The following is a 23,109-nucleotide window of genomic DNA, read 5'->3' on the forward strand; positions in this document are numbered from 1 at the left end:
CTAAAAAAATTGAAATTTTTATATGAAAAACTTATTTTGCCCATATCTCCTTAAATATGCGTCCTAGAGCGAAAAGAACTTTAATTCGTGACCACCCCCAAAAAATTGAAAAATCCACCCAAAACCTAAAAAAATTGAAATTTTTATATGAAAAACTTCTTTTGCCCATATCTCCTTAAATATGCGTCCTAGAGCGAAAAGGACTTTAATTCGTGACCACCCCCAAAAAATTGAAAAATCCACCCAAAACCTAAAAAAATTTAAATTTTTATATGAAAAACTTCTTTTGCCCATATCTCCTTAAATATGCGTCCTAGAGCGAAAAGGACTTTAATTCGTGACCACCCCCAAAAAATTGAAAAATCCACCCAAAACCTAAAAAAATGAAATTTTTCTATGAAAAACTTCTTTTGCCCATATCTCCTTAAATATGCGTCCTAGAGCGAAAAGGACTTTAATTCGTGACCACCCCCAAAAAATTGAAAAATCCACCCAAAACCTACAAAAATTGAAATTTTTATATGAAAAACTTCTTTTGCCCATATCTCCTTAAATATGCGTCCTAGAGCGAAAAGGACTTTAATTCGTGACCACCCCCAAAAAATTGAAAAATCCACCCAAAACCTAAAAAAATTGACATTTTTATATGAAAAACTTCTTTTGCCCATATCTCCTTAAATATGCGTCCTAGAGCGAAAAGGACTTTAATTCGTGACCACCCCCAAAAAATTGAAAAATCCACCCAAAACCTAAAAAAATTGAAATTTTTATATGAAAAACTTCTTTTGCCCATATCTCCTTAAATATGCGTCCTAGAGCGAAAAGGACTTTAATTCGTGACCACCCCCAAAAAATTGAAAAATCCACCCAAAACCTAAAAAAATTGACATTTTTATATGAAAAACTTCTTTTGCCCATATCTCCTTAAATATGCGTCCTAGAGCGAAAAGGACTTTAATTCGTGACCACCCCCAAAAAATTGAAAAATCCACCCAAAACCTAAAAAAATTGAAATTTTTATATGAAAAACTTCTTTTGCCCATATCTCCTTAAATATGCGTCCTAGAGCGAAAAGGACTTTAATTCGTGACCACCCCCAAAAAATTGAAAAATCCACCCAAAACCTACAAAAATTGAAATTTTTATATGAAAAACTTCTTTTGCCCATATCTCCTTAAATATGCGTCCTAGAGCGAAAAGGACTTTATTTCGTGACCACCCCCAAAAAATTGAAAAATCCACCCAAAACCTACAAAAATTTAAATTTTTATATGAAAAACTTCTTTTGCCCATATCTCCTTAAATATGCGTCCTAGAGCGAAAAGGACTTTAATTCGTGACCACCCCCAAAAAATTGAAAAATCCACCCAAAACCTAAAAAAAATGAAATTTGTATATGAAAAACTTCTTTTGCCCATATCTCCTTAAATATGCGTCCTAGAGCAAAAAGGACTTTAATTCGTGACCACCCCCAGAAAATTGAAAAATCCACCCAAAACCTAAAAAAATTGACATTTTTATATGAAAAACTTCTTTTGCCCATATCTCCTTAAATATGCGTTCTAGAGCGAAAAGGACTTTAATTCGTGACCACCCCCAAAAAATTGAAAAATCCACCCAAAACCTACAAAAATTTAAATTTTTATATGAAAAACTTCTTTTGCCCATATCTCCTTAAATATGCGTCCTAGAGCGAAAAGGACTTTAATTCGTGACCACCCCCAAAAAATTGAAAAATCCACCCAAAACCTACAAAAATTGAAATTTTTATATGAAAAACTTCTTTTGCCCATATCTCCTTAAATATGCGTCCTAGAGCGAAAAGGACTTTAATTCGTGACCACCCCCAAAAAATTGAAAAATCCACCCAAAACCTAAAAAAATTTAAATTTTTATATGAAAAACTTCTTTTGCCCATATCTCCTTAAATATGCGTCCTAGAGCGAAAAGGACTTTAATTCGTGACCACCCCCAAAAAATTGAAAAATCCACCCAAAACCTAAAAAAATTGAAATTTTTATATGAAAAACTTCTTTTGCCCATATCTCCTTAAATATGCGTCCTAGAGCGAAAAGGACTTTAATTCGTGACCACCCCCAAAAAATTGAAAAATCCACCCAAAACCTAAAAAAATGAAATTTTTCTATGAAAAACTTCTTTTGCCCATATCTCCTTAAATATGCGTCCTAGAGCGAAAAGGACTTTAATTCGTGACCACCCCCAAAAAATTGAAAAATCCACCCAAAACCTAAAAAAATTGAAATTTTTATATGAAAAACTTCTTTTGCCCATATCTCCTTAAATATGCGTCCTAGAGCGAAAATGACTTTAATTCGTGACCACCCCCAAAAAATTGAAAAATCCACCCAAAACCTACAAAAATTGAAATTTTTATATGAAAAACTTCTTTTGCCCATATCTCCTTAAATATGCGTCCTAGAGCGAAAAGGACTTTAATTCGTGACCATCCCCAAAAAATTTAAAAATCCACCCAAAACCTAAAAAAATTGAAATTTTTATATGAAAAACTTCTTTTGCCCATATCTCCTTAAATATGCGTTCTAGAGCGAAAAGGACTTTAATTCGTGACCACCCCCAAAAAATTGAAAAATCCACCCAAAACCTAAAAAAATTGAAATTTTTATATGAAAAACTTCTTTTGCCCATATCTCCTTAAATATGCGTCCTAGAGCGAAAAGGACTTTAATTCGTGACCACCCCCAAAAAATTGAAAAATCCACCCAAAACCTAAAAAAATTGAAATTTTTATATGAAAAACTTCTTTTGCCCATATCTCCTTAAATATGCGTCCTAGAGCGAAAAGGACTTTAATTCGTGACCACCCCCAAAAAATTGAAAAATCCACCCAAAACCTAAAAAAATTGAAATTTTTATATGAAAAACTTCTTTTGCCCATATCTCCTTAAATATGCGTCCTAGAGCGAAAAGGACTTTAATTCGTGACCACCCCCAAAAAATTGAAAAATCCACCCAAAACCTAAAAAATTGAAATTTTTATATGAAAAACTTCTTTTGCCCATATCTCCTTAAATATGCGTCCTAGAGCGAAAAGGACTTTAATTCGTGACCACCCCCAAAAAATTGAAAAATCCACCCAAAACCTACAAAAATTGAAATTTTTATATGAAAAACTTATTTTGCCCATATCTCCTTAAATATGCGTCCTAGAGCGAAAAGGACTTTAATTCGTGACCACCCCAAAAAATTGAAAAATCCACCCAAAACCTAAAAAAATTGACATTTTTATATGAAAAACTTCTTTTGCCCATATCTCCTTAAATATGCGTCCTAGAGCGAAAAGGACTTTAATTCGTGACCACCCCCAAAAAATTGAAAAATTCACCCAAAACCTAAAAAAATTGAAATTTTTATATGAAAAACTTCTTTTGCCCATATCTCCTTAAATATGCGTCCTAGAGCGAAAAGGACTTTAATTCGTGACCACCCCCAAAAAATTGAAAAATCCACCCAAAACCTAAAAAAATTTAAATTTTTATATGAAAAACTTCTTTTGCCCGTATCTCCTTAAATATGCGTCCTAGAGCGAAAAGGACTTTAATTCGTGACCACCCCCAAAAAATTGAAAAATCCACCCAAAACCTAAAAAAATTTAAATTTTTATATGAAAAACTTCTTTTGCCCATATCTCCTTAAATATGCGTCCTAGAGCGAAAAGGACTTTAATTCGTGACCACCCCCAAAAAATTTAAAAATCCACCCAAAACCTAAAAAAATTGAAATTTTTATATGAAAAACTTCTTTTGCCCATATCTCCTTAAATATGCGTCCTAGAGCGAAAAGGACTTTAATTCGTGACCACCCCCAAAAAATTGAAAAATCCACCCAAAACCTAAAAAAATTGACATTTTTATATGAAAAACTTCTTTTGCCCATATCTCCTTAAATATGCGTCCTAGAGCGAAAAGGACTTTAATTTGTGACCACCCCCAAAAAATTGAAAAATCCACCCAAAACCTAAAAAAATTGAAATTTTTATATGAAAAACTTCTTTTGCCCATATCTCCTTAAATATGCGTCCTAGAGCGAAAAGGACTTTAATTCGTGACCTCCCCCAAAAAATTGAAAAATCCACCCAAAACCTAAAAAAATTTAAATTTTTATATGAAAAACTTCTTTTGCCCATATCTCCTTAAATATGCGTCCTAGAGCGAAAAGGACTTTAATTCGTGACCACCCCCAAAAAATTGAAAAATCCACCCAAAACCTAAAAAAATTGAAATTTTTATATGAAAAACTTCTTTTGCCCATATCTCCTTAAATATGCGTCCTAGAGCGAAAAGGACTTTAATTCGTGACCACCCCCAAAAAATTGAAAAATCCACCCAAAACCTACAAAAATTGAAAAATCCACCCAAAACCTACCACCCCCAAAAAATTGAAAAATCCACCCAAAACCTACAAAAATTGAAATTTTTATATGAAAAACTTCTTTTGCCCATATCTCCTTAAATATGCGTCCTAGAGCGAAAAGGACTTTAATTCGTGACCACCCCCAAAAAATTGAAAAATCCACCCAAAACCTACACAAATTGAAATTTTTATATGAAAAACTTCTTTTGCCCATATCTCCTTAAATATGCGTCCTAGAGCGAAAAGGACTTTAATTCGTGACCACCCCCAAAAAATTGAAAAATCCACCCAAAACCTAAAAAAATTGAAATTTTTATATGAAAAACTTCTTTTGCCCATATCTCCTTAAATATGCGTCCTAGAGCGAAAAGGACTTTAATTCGTGACCACCCCCAAAAAATTGAAAAATCCACCCAAAACCTAAAAAAATTGAAATTTTTATATGAAAAACTTCTTTTGCCCATATCTCCTTAAATATGCGTCCTAGAGCGAAAAGGACTTTAATTCGTGACCACCCCCAAAAAATTGAAAAATCCACCCAAAACCTAAAAAAATTGAAATTTTTATATGAAAAACTTCTTTTGCCCATATCTCCTTAAATATGCGTCCTAGAGCGAAAAGGACTTTAATTCGTGACCACCCCCAAAAAATTGAAAAATCCACCCAAAACCTAAAAAAATTGAAATTTTTATATGAAAAACTTCTTTTGCCCATATCTCCTTAAATATGCGTCCTAGAGCGAAAAGGACTTTAATTCGTGACCACCCCCAAAAAATTGAAAAATCCACCCAAAACCTAAAAAAATTTAAATTTTTATATGAAAAACTTCTTTTGCCCATATCTCCTTAAATATGCGTCCTAGAGCGAAAAGGACTTTAATTCGTGACCACCCCCAAAAAATTGAAAAATCCACCCAAAACCTAAAAAAATTTAAATTTTTATATGAAAGACTTCTTTTGCCCATATCTCCTTAAATAAACCTAAAAAAATTGACATTTTTATATGAAAAACTTCTTTTGCCCATATCTCCTTAAATATGCGTTCTAGAGCGAAAAGGACTTTAATTCGTGACCACCCCCAAAAAATTGAAAAATCCACCCAAAACCTAAAAAAATTTAAATTTTTATATGAAAAACTTCTTTTGCCCATATCTCCTTAAATATGCGTCCTAGAGCGAAAAGGACTTTAATTCGTGACCACCCCCAAAAAATTGAAAAATCCACCCAAAACCTACAAAAATTGAAATTTTTATATGAAAAACTTCTTTTGCCCATATCTCCTTAAATATGCGTTCTAGAGCGAAAAGGACTTTAATTCGTGACCACCCCAAAAAAATTGAAAAATCCACCCAAAACCTAAAAAATTGACATTTTTATATGAAAAACTTCTTTTGCCCATATCTCCTTAAATATGCGTCCTAGAGCGAAAAGGACTTTAATTCGTGACCACCCCCAAAAAATTGAAAAATCCACCCAAAACCTACAAAAATTGAAATTTTTATATGAAAAACTTCTTTTGCCCATATCTCCTTAAATATGCGTCCTAGAGCGAAAAGGACTTTAATTCGTGACCACCCCCAAAAAATTGAAAAATCCACCCAAGACCTAAAAAAATTTAAATTTTGATATGAAAAACTTCTTTTGCCCATATCTCCTTAAATATGCGTCCTAGAGCGAAAAGGACTTTAATTCGTGACCACCCCCAAAAAATTGAAAAATCCACCCAAAACCTAAAAAAATTGAAATTTTTATATGAAAAACTTCTTTTGCCCATATCTCCTTAAATATGCGTCCTAGAGCGAAAAGGACTTTAATTCGTGACCACCCCCAAAAAATTGAAAAATCCACCCAAAACCTAAAAAAATTGAAATTTTTATATGAAAAACATCTTTTGCCCATATCTCCTTAAATATGCGTCCTAGAGCGAAAAGGACTTTAATTCGTGACCACCCCCAAAAAATTTAAAAATCCACCCAAAACCTAAAAAAATTGAAATTTTTATATGAAAAACATCTTTTGCCCATATCTCCTTAAATATGCGTTCTAGAGCGAAAAGGACTTTAATTCGTGACCACCCCCAAAAAATTGAAAAATCCACCCAAAACCTAAAAAAATTGAAATTTTTATATGAAAAACTTCTTTTGCCCATATCTCCTTAAATATGCGTCCTAGAGCGAAAAGGACTTTAATTCGTGACCAACCCCAAAAAATTGAAAAATCCACCCAAAACCTAAAAAAATTGAAATTTTTATATGAAAAACTTCTTTTGCCCATATCTCCTTAAATATGCGTCCTAGAGCGAAAAGGACTTTAATTCGTGACCACCCCCAAAAAATTGAAAAATCCACCCAAAACCTAAAAAAATTGAAATTTTTATATGAAAAACTTCTTTTGCCCATATCTCCTTAAATATGCGTCCTAGAGCGAAAAGGACTTTAATTCGTGACCACCCCCAAAAAATTGAAAAATCCACCCAAAACCTAAAAAAATTTAAATTTTTATATGAAAGACTTCTTTTGCCCATATCTCCTTAAATAAACCTAAAAAAATTGTCATTTTTATATGAAAAACTTCTTTTGCCCATATCTCCTTAAATATGCGTTCTAGAGCGAAAAGGACTTTAATTCGTGACCACCCCCAAAAAATTGAAAAATCCACCCAAAACCTAAAAAAATTTAAATTTTTATATGAAAAACTTCTTTTGCCCATATCTCCTTAAATATGCGTCCTAGAGCGAAAAGGACTTTAATTCGTGACCACCCCCAAAAAATTGAAAAATCCACCCAAAACCTACAAAAATTGAAATTTTTATATGAAAAACTTCTTTTGCCCATATCTCCTTAAATATGCGTTCTAGAGCAAAAAGGACTTTAATTCGTGACCACCCCCAAAAAATTGAAAAATCCACCCAAAACCTAAAAAAATTGACATTTTTATATGAAAAACTTCTTTTGCCCATATCTCCTTAAATATGCGTCCTAGAGCGAAAAGGACTTTAATTCGCGACCACCCCCAAAAAATTGAAAAATCCACCCAAAACCTAAAAAAAATTGAAATTTTTATATGAAAAACTTCTTTTGCCCATATCTCCTTAAATATGCGTCCTAGAGCGAAAAGGACTTTAATTCGTGACCACCCCCAAAAAATTGAAAAATCCACCCAAAACCTAAAAAAATTGAAATTTTTATATGAAAAACTTCTTTTGCCCATATCTCCTTAAATATGCGTCCTAGAGCGAAAAGGACTTTAATTCGTGACCACCCCCAAAAAATTGAAAAATCCACCCAAAACCTAAAAAAATTGACATTTTTATATGAAAAACTTCTTTTGCCCATATCTCCTTAAATATGCGTCCTAGAGCGAAAAGGACTTTAAAAAATTGAAAAATCCACCCAAAACCTAAAAAAATTGAAATTTTTATATGAAAAACTTCTTTTGCCCATATCTCCTTAAATATGCGTCCTAGAGCGAAAAGGACTTTAATTCGTGACCACCCCCAAAAAATTGAAAAATCCACCCAAAACCTAAAAAAATTGAAATTTTTATATGAAAAACTTCTTTTGCCCATATCTCCTTAAATATGCGTCCTAGAGCGAAAATGACTTTAATTCGTGACCACCCCCAAAAAATTGAAAAATCCACCCAAAACCTACAAAAATTGAAATTTTTATATGAAAAACTTCTTTTGCCCATATCTCCTTAAATATGCGTCCTAGAGCGAAAAGGACTTTAATTCGTGACCACCCCCAAAAAATTGAAAAATCCACCCAAAACCTAAAAAAATTGACATTTTTATATGAAAAACTTCTTTTGCCCATATCTCCTTAAATATGCCTCCTAGAGCGAAAAGGCCTTTAATTCGTGACCACCCCCAAAAAATTGAAAAATCCACCCAAAACCTAAAAAAAATGACATTTTTATATGAAAAACTTCTTTTGCCCATATCTCCTTAAATATGCGTCCTAGAGCGAAAAGCACTTTAATTCGTGACCACCCCCAAAAAATTGAAAAATCCACCCAAAACCTAAAAAAATTGAAATTTTTATATGAAAAACTTCTTTTGCCCATATCTCCTTAAATATGCGTCCTAGAGCGAAAAGGACTTTAATTCGTGACCACCCCCAAAAAATTGAAAAATCCACCCAAAACCTAAAAAAATTGACATTTTTATATGAAAAACTTCTTTGGCCATATCTCCTTAAATATGCGTCCTAGAGCGAAAAGGACTTTAATTCGTGACCACCCCCAAAAAATTGAAAAATTCACCCAAAACCTAAAAAAATTGAAATTTTTATATGAAAAACTTCTTTTGCCCATATCTCCTTAAATATGCGTCCTAGAGCGAAAAGGACTTTAATTCGTGACCACCCCCAAAAAATTGAAAAATCCACCCAAAACCTAAAAAAATTTAAATTTTTATATGAAAAACTTCTTTTGCCCATATCTCCTTAAATATGCGTCCTAGAGCGAAAAGGACTTTAATTCGTGACCACCCCCAAAAAATTGAAAAATCCACCCAAAACCTAAAAAAATTGAAATTTTTATATGAAAAACTTCTTTTGCCCATATCTCCTTAAATATGCGTCCTAGAGCGAAAAGGACTTTAATTCGTGACCACCCCCAAAAAATTGAAAAATCCACCCAAAACCTAAAAAAATTGAAATTTTTATATGAAAAACTTCTTTTGCCCATATCTCCTTAAATATGCGTCCTAGAGCGAAAAGGACTTTAATTCGTGACCACCCCCAAAAAATTGAAAAATCCACCCAAAACCTAAAAAAATTGAAATTTTTATATGAAAAACTTCTTTTGCCCATATCTCCTTAAATATGCGTCCTAGAGCGAAAAGGACTTTAATTCGTGACCACCCCCAAAAAATTGAAAAATCCACCCAAAACCTAAAAAAATTTAAATTTTTATATGAAAGACTTCTTTTGCCCATATCTCCTTAAATAAACCTAAAAAAATTGTCATTTTTATATGAAAAACTTCTTTTGCCCATATCTCCTTAAATATGCGTTCTAGAGCGAAAAGGACTTTAATTCGTGACCACCCCCAAAAAATTGAAAAATCCACCCAAAACCTAAAAAAATTTAAATTTTTATATGAAAAACTTCTTTTGCCCATATCTCCTTAAATATGCGTCCTAGAGCGAAAAGGACTTTAATTCGTGACCACCCCCAAAAAATTGAAAAATCCACCCAAAACCTACAAAAATTGAAATTTTTATATGAAAAACTTCTTTTGCCCATATCTCCTTAAATATGCGTTCTAGAGCAAAAAGGACTTTAATTCGTGACCACCCCAAAAAAATAGAAAAATCCACCCAAAACCTAAAAAAATTGACATTTTTATATGAAAGACTTCTTTTGCCCATATCTCCTTAAATATGCGTCCTAGAGCGAAAAGGACTTTAATTCGCGACCACCCCCAAAAAATTGAAAAATCCACCCAAAACCTAAAAAAAATTGAAATTTTTATATGAAAAACTTCTTTTGCCCATATCTCCTTAAATATGCGTCCTAGAGCGAAAAGGACTTTAATTCGTGACCACCCCCAAAAAATTGAAAAATCCACCCAAAACCTAAAAAAATTGAAATTTTTGTATGAAAAACTTCTTTTGCCCATATCTCCTTAAATATGCGTCCTAGAGCGAAAAGGACTTTAATTCGTGACCACCCCCAAAAAATTGAAAAATCCACCCAAAACCTAAAAAAATTGACATTTTTATATGAAAAACTTCTTTTGCCCATATCTCCTTAAATATGCGTCCTAGAGCGAAAAGGACTTTAAAAAATTGAAAAATCCACCCAAAACCTAAAAAAATTGAAATTTTTATATGAAAAACTTCTTTTGCCCATATCTCCTTAAATATGCGTCCTAGAGCGAAAAGGACTTTAATTCGTGACCACCCCCAAAAAATTGAAAAATCCACCCAAAACCTAAAAAAATTGAAATTTTTATATGAAAAACTTCTTTTGCCCATATCTCCTTAAATATGCGTCCTAGAGCGAAAATGACTTTAATTCGTGACCACCCCCAAAAAATTGAAAAATCCACCCAAAACCTACAAAAATTGAAATTTTTATATGAAAAACTTCTTTTGCCCATATCTCCTTAAATATGCGTCCTAGAGCGAAAAGGACTTTAATTCGTGACCACCCCCAAAAAATTGAAAAATCCACCCAAAACCTAAAAAAATTGACATTTTTATATGAAAAACTTCTTTTGCCCATATCTCCTTAAATATGCCTCCTAGAGCGAAAAGGCCTTTAATTCGTGACCACCCCCAAAAAATTGAAAAATCCACCCAAAACCTAAAAAAAATGACATTTTTATATGAAAAACTTCTTTTGCCCATATCTCCTTAAATATGCGTCCTAGAGCGAAAAGCACTTTAATTCGTGACCACCCCCAAAAAATTGAAAAATCCACCCAAAACCTAAAAAAATTTAAATTTTTATATGAAAAACTTCTTTTGCCCATATCTCCTTAAATATGCGTCCTAGAGCGAAAAGGACTTTATTTCGTGACCACCCCCAAAAAATTGAAAAATCCACCCAAAACCTAAAAAAATTGACATTTTTATATGAAAAACTTCTTTGGCCCATATCTCCTTAAATATGCGTCCTAGAGCGAAAAGGACTTTAATTCGTGACCACCCCCAAAAAATTTAAAAATTCACCCAAAACCTAAAAAAATTGAAATTTTTATATGAAAAACTTCTTTTGCCCATATCTCCTTAAATATGCGTCCTAGAGCGAAAAGGACTTTAATTCGTGACCACCCCCAAAAAATTGAAAAATCCACCCAAAACCTAAAAAAATTTAAATTTTTATATGAAAAACTTCTTTTGCCCATATCTCCTTAAATATGCGTCCTAGAGCGAAAAGGACTTTAATTCGTGACCACCCCCAAAAAATTGAAAAATCCACCCAAAACCTAAAAAAATTGAAATTTTTATATGAAAAACTTCTTTTGCCCATATCTCCTTAAATATGCGTCCTAGAGCGAAAAGGACTTTAATTCGTGACCACCCCCAAAAAATTGAAAAATCCACCCAAAACCTACAAAAGTTGAAATTTTTATATGAAAAACTTCTTTTGCCCATATCTCCTTAAATATGCGTCCTAGAGCGAAAAGGACTTTAATTCGTGACCACCCCCAAAAAATTGAAAAATCCACCCAAAACCTAAAAAAATTGAAATTTTTATATGAAAAACTTCTTTTGCCCATATCTCCTTAAATATGCGTCCTAGAGCGAAAAGGACTTTAATTCGCGACCACCCCCAAAAAATTGAAAAATCCACCCAAAACCTACAAAAATTGAAATTTTTATATGAAAAACTTCTTTTGCCCATATCTCCTTAAATATGCGTCCTAGAGCGAAAAGGACTTTAATTCGTGACCACCCCCAAAAAATTGAAAAATCCACCCAAAACCTAAAAAAATTTAAATTTTTATATGAAAAACTTCTTTTGCCCATATCTCCTTAAATATGCGTCCTAGAGCGAAAAGGACTTTAATTCGTGACCACCCCCAAAAAATTGAAAAATCCACCCAAAACCTAAAAAAATTTAAATTTTTATTTGAAAGACTTCTTTTGCCCATATCTCCTTAAATAAACCTAAAAAAATTTAAATTTTTATATGAAAAACTTCTTTTGCCCATATCTCCTTAAATATGCGTCCTAGAGCGAAAAGGACTTTAATTCGTGACCACCCCCAAAAAATTGAAAAATCCACCCAAAACCTAAAAAAATTTAAATTTTTATATGAAAGACTTCTTTTGCCCATATCTCCTTAAATAAACCTAAAAAAATTGACATTTTTATATGAAAAACTTCTTTTGCCCATATCTCCTTAAATATGCGTTCTAGAGCGAAAAGGACTTTAATTCGTGACCACCCCCAAAAAATTGAAAAATCCACCCAAAACCTAAAAAAATTGACATTTTTATATGAAAAACTTCTTTTGCCCATATCTCCTTAAATATGCGTCCTAGAGCGAAAAGGACTTTAATTCGTGACCACCCCCAAAAAATTGAAAAATCCACCCACAACCTACAAAAATTGAAATTTTTATATGAAAAACTTCTTTTGCCCATATCTCCTTAAATATGCGTTCTAGAGCGAAAAGGACTTTAATTCGTGACCACCCCAAAAAAATTGAAAAATCCACCCAAAACCTAAAAAAATTGACATTTTTATATGAAAAACTTCTTTTGCCCATATCTCCTTAAATATGCGTCCTAGAGCGAAAAGGACTTTAATTCGTGACCACCCCCAAAAAATTGAAAAATCCACCCAAAACCTAAAAAAATTGAAATTTTTATATGAAAAACTTCTTTTGCCCATATCTCCTTAAATATGCGTCCTAGAGCGAAAAGGACTTTAATTCGTGACCACCCCCAAAAAATTGAAAAATCCACCCAAAACCTAAAAAAATTGAAATTTTTATATGAAAAACTTCTTTTGCCCATATCTCCTTAAATATGCGTCCTAGAGCGAAAAGGACTTTAATTCGTGACCACCCCCAAAAAATTGAAAAATCCACCCAAAACCTAAAAAAATCGAAATTTTTATATGAAAAACTTCTTTTGCCCATATCTCCTTAAATATGCGTCCTAGAGCGAAAAGGACTTTAATTCGTGACCACCCCCAAAAAATTGAAAAATCCACCCAAAACCTAAAAAAATTGAAATTTTTATATGAAAAACTTCTTTTGCCCATATCTCCTTAAATATGCGTCCTAGAGCGAAAAGGACTTTAATTCGTGACCACCCCCAAAAAATTGAAAAATCCACCCAAAACCTAAAAAAAATTAAATTTTTATATGAAAGACTTCTTTTGCCCATATCTCCTTAAATAAACCTAAAAAAATTGACATTTATATATGAAAAACTTCTTTTGCCCATATCTCCTTAAATATGCGTTCTAGAGCGAAAAGGGCTTTAATTCGTGACCACCCCCAAAAAATTGAAAAATCCACCCAAAACCTAAAAAAATTGAAATTTTTATATGAAAAACTTCTTTTGCCCATATCTCCTTAAATATGCGTCCTAGAGCGAAAATGACTTTAATTCGTGACCACCCCCAAAAAATTGAAAAATCCACCCAAAACCTACAAAAATTGAAATTTTTATATGAAAAACTTCTTTTGCCCATATCTCCTTAAATATGCGTCCTAGAGCGAAAAGGACTTTAATTCGTGACCACCCCCAAAAAATTGAAAAATCCACCCAAAACCTAAAAAAATTGACATTTTTATATGAAAAACTTCTTTTGCCCATATCTCCTTAAATATGCCTCCTAGAGCGAAAAGGCCTTTAATTCGTGACCACCCCCAAAAAATTGAAAAATCCACCCAAAACCTAAAAAAAATGACATTTTTATATGAAAAACTTCTTTTGCCCATATCTCCTTAAATATGCGTTCTAGAGCGAAAAGGACTTTAATTCGTGACCACCCCCAAAAAATTGAAAAATCCACCCAAAACCTAAAAAAATTTAAATTTTTATATGAAAAACTTCTTTTGCCCATATCTCCTTAAATATGCGTCCTAGAGCGAAAAGGACTTTAATTCGTGACCACCCCCAAAAAATTGAAAAATCCACCCAAAACCTAAAAAAATTGAAATTTTTATATGAAAAACTTCTTTTGCCCATATCTCCTTAAATATGCGTCCTAGAGCGAAAAGGACTTTAATTCGTGACCACCCCCAAAAAATTGAAAAATCCACCCAAAACCTAAAAAAATTGAAATTTTTATATGAAAAACTTCTTTTGCCCATATCTCCTTAAATATGCGTCCTAGAGCGAAAAGGGCTTTAATTCGTGACCACCCCCAAAAAATTGAAAAATCCACCCAAAACCTACAAAAATTGAAATTTTTATATGAAAAACTTCTTTTGCCCATATCTCCTTAAATATGCGTCCTAGAGCGAAAAGGGCTTTAATTCGTGACCACCCCCAAAAAATTGAAAAATCCACCCAAAACCTACAAAAATTGAAATTTTTATATGAAAAACTTCTTTTGCCCATATCTCCTTAAATATGCGTCCTAGAGCGAAAAGGACTTTAATTCGTGACCACCCCCAAAAAGTTGAAAAATCCACCCAAAACCTAAAAAAATTGAAATTTTTATATGAAAAACTTCTTTTGCCCATATCTCCTTAAATATGCGTCCTAGAGCGAAAAGGACTTTAATTCGTGACCACCCCCAAAAAATTGAAAAATCCACCCAAAACCTAAAAAAATTTAAATTTTTATATGAAAAACTTCTTTTGCCCATATCTCCTTAAATATGCGTCCTAGAGCGAAAAGGACTTTAATTCGTGACCACCCCCAAAAAATTGAAAAATCCACCCAAAACCTAAAAAAATTGAGATTTTTATATGAAAAACTTCTTTTGCCCATATCTCCTTAAATATGCGTCCTAGAGCGAAAAGGACTTTAATTCGTGACCACCCCCAAAAAATTGAAAAATCCACCCAAAACCTAAAAAAATTGAAATTTTTATATGAAAAACTTCTTTTGCCCATATCTCCTTAAATATGCGTCCTAGAGCGAAAAGGACTTTAATTCGTGACCACCCCTAAAAAATTGAAAAATCCACCCAAAACCTACAAAAATTGAAATTTTTATATGAAAAACTTCTTTTGCCCATATCTCCTTAAATATGCGTCCTAGAGCGAAAAGGACTTTAATTCGTGACCACCCCCAAAAAATTGAAAAATCCACCCAAAACCTACAAAAATTGAAATTTTTATATGAAAAACTTCTTTTGCCCATATCTCCTTAAATATGCGTCCTAGAGCGAAAAGGACTTTAATTCGTGACCACCCCCAAAAAATTGAAAAATCCACCCAAAACCTACAAAAATTGAAATTTTTATATGAAAAACTTCTTTTGCCCATATCTCCTTAAATATGCGTCCTAGAGCGAAAAGGACTTTAATTCGTGACCACCCCCAAAAAATTGAAAAATCCACCCAAAACCTACAAAAATTGAAATTTTTATATGAAAAACTTCTTTTGCCCATATCTCCTTAAATATGCGTCCTAGAGCGAAAAGGACTTTAATTCGTGACCACCCCCAAAAAATTGAAAAATCCACCCAAAACCTAAAAAAATTGAAATTTTTATATGAAAAACTTCTTTTGCCCATATCTCCTTAAATATGCGTCCTAGAGCGAAAAGGACTTTAATTCGTGACCACCCCCAAAAATTGGAAAAACCACCCAAAACCTTAAAAAAATTGAAATTTTTATATGAAAAACTTCTTTTGCCCATATCTCCTTAAATATGCGTCCTAGAGCGAAAAGGACTTTAATTCGTGACCACTCCCAAAAAATTGAAAAATCCACCCAAAACCTACAAAAATTGAGATTTTTATATGAAAAACTTCTTTTGCCCATATCTCCTTAAATATGCGTTCTAGAGCGAAAATGACTTTAATTCGTGACCACCCCCAAAAAATTGAAAAATCCACCCAAAACCTAAAAAAATTGAAATTTTTATATGAAAAACTTCTTTTGCCCATATCTCCTTAAATATGCGTCCTAGAGCGAAAAGGACTTTAATTCGTGACCACCCCCAAAAAATTGAAAAATCCATCCAAAACCTAAAAAAATTGAAATTTTTATATGAAAAACTTCTTTTGCCCATATCTCCTTAAATATGCGTCCTAGAGCGAAAAGGACTTTAATTCGTGACCACCCCCAAAAAATTGAAAAATCCACCCAAAACCTAAAAAAATTGAAATTTTTATATGAAAAACTTCTTTTGCCCATATCTCCTTAAATATGCGTCTTAGAGCGAAAAGGACTTTAATTCGTGACCACCCCCAAAAACTTGAAAAATCCACCCAAAACCTAAAAAAATTGAAATTTTTATATGAAAAACTTCTTTTGCCCATATCTCCTTAAATATGCGTCCTAGAGCGAAAAGGACTTTAATTCGTGACCACCCCCAAAAAATTGAAAAATCCACCCAAAACCTAAAAAAATTGAAATTTTTATATGAAAAACTTCTTTTGCCCATATCTCCTTAAATATGCGTCCTCGAGCGAAAAGGACTTTAATTCGTGACCACCCCCAAAAAATTGAAAAATCCACCCAAAACCTAAAAAAATTGAAATTTTTATATGAAAAACTTCGTTTGCCCATATCTCATTAACTATGCGTCCTAGAGCGAAAAGGACTTTAATTCGTGACCACCCCCAAAAAATTGAAAAATCCACCCAAAACCTAAAAAAATTGAAATTTTTATATGAAAAACTTCTTTTGCCCATATCTCCTTAAATATGCGTCCTAGAGCGAAAAGGACTTTAATTCGTGACCACCCCCAAAAAATTGAAAAATCCACCCAAAACCTAAAAAAATTGAAATTTTTATATGAAAAACTTCTTTTGCCCATATCTCCTTAAATATGCGTCCTAGAGCGAAAAGGACTTTAATTCGTGACCACCCCCAAAAAATTGAAAAATCCACCCAAAACCTAAAAAAATTGAAATTTTTATATGAAAAACTTCTTTTGCCCACATCTCCTTAAATATGCGTCCTAGAGCGAAAAGGACTTTAATTCGTGACCACCCCCAAAAAATTGAAAAATCCACCCAAAACCTAAAAAAATTGACATTTTTATATGAAAAACTTCTTTTGCCCATATCTCCTTAAATATGCGTCCTAGAGCGAAAAGGACTTTAATTCGTGACCACCCCCAAAAAAACCTAAAAAATTGAAATTTTTATATGAAAAACTTCTTTTGCCCATATCTCCTTAAATATGCGTCCTAGAGCGAAAAGGACTTTAATTCGTGACCACCCCCAAAAAATTGAAAAATCCACCCAAAACCTAAAAAAATTGAAATTTTTATATGAAAAACTTCTTTTGCCCATATCTCCTTAAATATGCGTCCTAGAGCGAAAAGGACTTTAATTCGTGACCACCCCCAAAAAATTGAAAAATCCACCCAAAACCTAAAAAAATTGACATTTTTATATGAAAAACTTCGTTTGCCCATATCTCCTTAAATATGCGTCCTAGAGCGAAAAGGACTTTAATTCGTGACCACCCCCAAAAAATTGAAAAATCCACCCAAAACCTAAAAAAATTGAAATTTTTATATGAAAAACTTCTTTTGCCCATATCTCCTTAAATATGCGTCCTAGAGCGAAAAGGACTTTAATTCGTGACCACCCCCAAAAAATTGAAAAATCCACCCAAAACCTAAAAAAATTGAAATTTTTATATGAAAAACTTCTTTTGCCCATATCTCCTTAAATATGCGTCCTAGAGCGAAAAGGACTTTAATTCGTGACCACCCCCAAAAAATTGAAAAATCCACCCAAAACCTAAAAAAATTGAAATTTTTATATGAAAAACTTCTTTTGCCCATATCTCCTTAAATATGCGTCCTAGAGCGAAAAGGACTTTAATTCGTGACCACCCCCAAAAAATTGAAAAATCCACCCAAAACCTACAAAAATTGAAATTTTTATATGAAAAACTTCTTTTGCCCATATCTCCTTAAATATGCGTCCTAGAGCGAAAAGGACTTTAATTCGTGACCACCCCCAAAAAATTGAAAAATCCACCCAAAACCTAAAAAAATTGACATTTTTATATGAAAAACTTCGTTTGCCCATATCTCCTTAAATATGCGTCCTAGAGCGAAAAGGACTTTAATTCGTGACCACCCCCAAAAAATTGAAAAATCCACCCAAAACCTAAAAAAATTGAAATTTTTATATGAAAAACTTCTTTTGCCCATATCTCCTTAAATATGCGTCCTAGAGCGAAAAGGACTTTAATTCGTGACCACCCCCAAAAAATTGAAAAATCCACCCAAAACCTAAAAACATTGAAATTTTTATATGAAAAACTTCTTTTGCCCATATCTCCTTAAATATGCGTCCTAGAGCGAAAAGGACTTTAATTCGTGACCACCCCCAAAAAATTGAAAAATCCACCCAAAACCTAAAAAAATTGAAATTTTTATATGAAAAACTTCTTTTGCCCATATCTCCATAAATATGCGTCCTAGAGCGAAAAGGACTTTAATTCGTGACCACCCCCAAAAAATTGAAAAATCCACCCAAAACCTAAAAAAATTGAAATTTTTATATGAAAAACTTCTTTTGCCCATATCTCCTTAAATATGCGTCCTAGAGCGAAAAGGACTTTAATTCGTGACCACCCCCAAAAAATTGAAAAATCCACCCAAAACCTAAAAAAATTGACATTTTTATATGAAAAACTTCTTTGGCCAATATCTCCTTAAATATGCGTCCTAGAGCGAAAAAATTGAAAAATCCACCCAAAACCTAAAAAAAATGAAATTTTTATATGAAAAACTTCTTTTGCCCATATCTCCTTAAATATGCGTCCTAGAGCGAAAAGGACTTTAATTCGTGACCACCCCCAAAAAATTGAAAAATCCACCCAAAACCTAAAAAAAATTGAAATTTTTATATGAAAAACTTCTTTTGCCCATATCTCCTTAAATATGCGTCCTAGAGCGAAAAGGACTTTAATTCGTGACCACCCCCAAAACATTGAAAAATCCACCCACAACCTAAAAAAATTGACATTTTTATATGAAAAACTTCTTTGGCCAATATCTCCTTAAATATGCGTCCTAGAGCGAAAAGGACTTTAATTCGTGACCACCCCCAAAAAATTGAAAAATCCACCCAAAACCTAAAAAAATTTAAATTTTTATATGAAAAACTTCTTTTGCCCACATCTCCTTAAATATGCGTCCTAGAGCGAAAAGGACTTTAATTCGTGACCACCCCCAAAAAATTGAAAAATCCACCCAAAACCTAAAAAAATTGACATTTTTATATGAAAAACTTCTTTTGCCCATATCTCCTTAAATATGCGTCCTAGAGCGAAAAGGACTTTAATTCGTGACCACCCCCAAAAAAACCTAAAAAATTGAAATTTTTATATGAAAAACTTCTTTTGCCCATATCTCCTTAAATATGCGTCCTAGAGCGAAAAGGACTTTAATTCGTGACCACCCCCAAAAAATTGAAAAATCCACCCAAAACCTAAAAAAATTGAAATTTTTATATGAAAAACTTCTTTTGCCCATATCTCCTTAAATATGCGTCCTAGAGCGAAAAGGACTTTAATTCGTGACCACCCCCAAAAAATTGAAAAATCCACCCAAAACCTAAAAAAATTGACATTTTTATATGAAAAACTTCGTTTGCCCATATCTCCTTAAATATGCGTCCTAGAGCGAAAAGGACTTTAATTCGTGACCACCCCCAAAAAATTGAAAAATCCACCCAAAACCTAAAAAAATTGAAATTTTTATATGAAAAACTTCTTTTGCCCATATCTCCTTAAATATGCGTCCTAGAGCGAAAAGGACTTTAATTCGTGACCACCCCCAAAAAATTGAAAAATCCACCCAAAACCTAAAAAAATTGAAATTTTTATATGAAAAACTTCTTTTGCCCATATCTCCTTAAATATGCGTCCTAGAGCGAAAAGGACTTTAATTCGTGACCACCCCCAAAAAATTGAAAAATCCACCCAAAACCTAAAAAAATTGAAATTTTTATATGAAAAACTTCTTTTGCCCATATCTCCTTAAATATGCGTCCTAGAGCGAAAAGGACTTTAATTCGTGACCACCCCCAAAAAATTGAAAAATCCACCCAAAACCTACAAAAATTGAAATTTTTATATGAAAAACTTCTTTTGCCCATATCTCCTTAAATATGCGTCCTAGAGCGAAAAGGACTTTAATTCGTGACCACCCCCAAAAAATTGAAAAATCCACCCAAAACCTAAAAAAATTGACATTTTTATATGAAAAACTTCGTTTGCCCATATCTCCTTAAATATGCGTCCTAGAGCGAAAAGGACTTTAATTCGTGACCACCCCCAAAAAATTGAAAAATCCACCCAAAACCTAAAAAAATTGAAATTTTTATATGAAAAACTTCTTTTGCCCATATCTCCTTAAATATGCGTCCTAGAGCGAAAAGGACTTTAATTCGTGACCACCCCCAAAAAATTGAAAAATCCACCCAAAACCTAAAAACATTGAAATTTTTATATGAAAAACTTCTTTTGCCCATATCTCCTTAAATATGCGTCCTAGAGCGAAAAGGACTTTAATTCGTGACCACCCCCAAAAAATTGAAAAATCCACCCAAAACCTAAAAAAATTGAAATTTTTATATGAAAAACTTCTTTTGCCCATATCTCCATAAATATGCGTCCTAGAGCGAGAAGGACTTTAATTCGTGACCACCCCCAAAAAATTGAAAAATCCACCCAAAACCTAAAAAAATTGAAATTTTTATATGAAAAACTTCTTTTGCCCATATCTCCTTAAATATGCGTCCTAGAGCGAAAAGGACTTTAATTCGTGACCACCCCCAAAAAATTGAAAAATCCACCCAAAACCTAAAAAAATTGACATTTTTATATGAAAAACTTCTTTGGCCAATATCTCCTTAAATATGCGTCCTAGAGCGAAAAAATTGAAAAATCCACCCAAAACCTAAAAAAAATGAAATTTTTATATGAAAAACTTCTTTTGCCCATATCTCCTTAAATATGCGTCCTAGAGCGAAAAGGACTTTAATTCGTGACCACCCCCAAAAAATTGAAAAATCCACCCAAAACCTAAAAAAAATTGAAATTTTTATATGAAAAACTTCTTTTGCCCATATCTCCTTAAATATGCGTCCTAGAGCGAAAAGGACTTTAATTCGTGACCACCCCCAAAACATTGAAAAATCCACCCACAACCTAAAAAAATTGACATTTTTATATGAAAAACTTCTTTGGCCAATATCTCCTTAAATATGCGTCCTAGAGCGAAAAGGACTTTAATTCGTGACCACCCCCAAAAAATTGAAAAATCCACCCAAAACCTAAAAAAATTTAAATTTTTATATGAAAAACTTCTTTTGCCCATATCTCCTTAAATATGCGTCCTAGAGCGAAAAGGACTTTAATTCGTGACCACCCCCAAAAAATTGAAAAATCCACCCAAAACCTAAAAAAATTGAAATTTTTATATGAAAAACTTCTTTTGCCCATATCTCCTTAGATATGCGTCCTAGAGCGAAAAGGACTTTAATTCGTGACCACCCCCAAAAAATTGAAAAATCCACCCAAAACCTAAAAAAATTGAAATTTTTATATGAAAAACTTCTTTTGCCCATATCTCCTTAAATATGCGTCCTAGAGCGAAAAGGACTTTAATTCGTGACCACCCCCAAAAAATTGAAAAATCCACCCAAAACCTACAAAAATTGACATTTTTATATGAAAAACTTCTTTTGCCCATATCTCCTTAAATATGCGTCCTAGAGCGAAAAGGACTTTAATTCGTGACCACCCCCAAAAAATTGAAAAATCCACCCAAAACCTAAAAAAATTGAAATTTTTATATGAAAAACTTCTTTTGCCCATATCTCCTTAAATATGCGTCCTAGAGCGAAAAGGACTTTAATTCGTGACCACCCCCAAAAAATTGAAAAATCCACCCAAAATCTAAAAAAATTGAAATTTTTATATGAAAAACTTATTTTGCCCATATCTCCTTAAATATGCGTCCTAGAGCGAAAAGGACTTTAATTCGTGACCACCCCCAAAAAATTGAAAAATCCACCCAAAACCTAAAAAAATTGAAATTTTTATATGAAAAACTTCTTTTGCCCATATCTCCTTAAATATGCGTCCTAGAGCGAAAAGGACTTTAATTCGTGACAACCCTCAAAAAATTGAAAAATCCACCCAAAACCTAAAAAAATTGAAATTTTTATATGAAAAACTTCTTTTGCCCATATCTCCTTAAATATGCGTCCTAGAGCGAAAAGGACTTTAATTCGTGACCACCCCCAAAAAATTGAAAAATCCACCCACAACCTAAAAAAATTGACATTTTTATATGAAAAACTTCTTTGGCCAATATCTCCTTAAATATGCGTCCTAGAGCGAAAAGGACTTTAATTCGTGACCACCCCCAAAAAATTGAAAAATCCACCCAAAACCTAAAAAAATTTAAATTTTTATATGAAAAACTTCTTTTGCCCATATCTCCTTAAATATGCGTCCTAGAGCGAAAAGGACTTTAATTCGTGACCACCCCCAAAAAATTGAAAAATCCACCCAAAACCTAAAAAAATTTAAATTTTTATATGAAAAACTTCTTTTGCCCATATCTCCTTAAATATGCGTCCTAGAGCGAAAAGGACTTTAATTCGTGACCACCCCCAAAAAATTTAAAAATCCACCCAAAACCTAAAAAAATTGAAATTTTTATATGAAAAACTTCTTTTGCCCATATCTCCTTAAATATGCGTCCTAGAGCGAAAAGGACTTTAATTCGTGACCACCCCCAAAAAATTGAAAAATTCACCCAAAACCTACAAAAATTGACATTTTTATATGAAAAACTTCTTTTGCCCATATCTCCTTAAATATGCGTCCTAGAGCGAAAAGGACTTTAATTCGTGACCACCCCCAAAAAATTGAAAAATCCACCCAAAACCTAAAAAAATTGAAATTTTTATATGAAAAACTTCTTTTGCCCATATCTCCTTAAATATGCGTCCTAGAGCGAAAAGGACTTTAATTCGTGACCACCCCCAAAAAATTGAAAAATCCACCCAAAACCTAAAAAAATTGAAATTTTTATATGAAAAACTTATTTTGCCCTTAAATTTCCTTAAATATGCG

Source organism: Haematobia irritans, chromosome 3, assembly GCF_050003625.1.
Source record: "Haematobia irritans isolate KBUSLIRL chromosome 3, ASM5000362v1, whole genome shotgun sequence".
Classification (NCBI taxonomy): Eukaryota; Metazoa; Arthropoda; class Insecta; order Diptera; family Muscidae; genus Haematobia; species Haematobia irritans.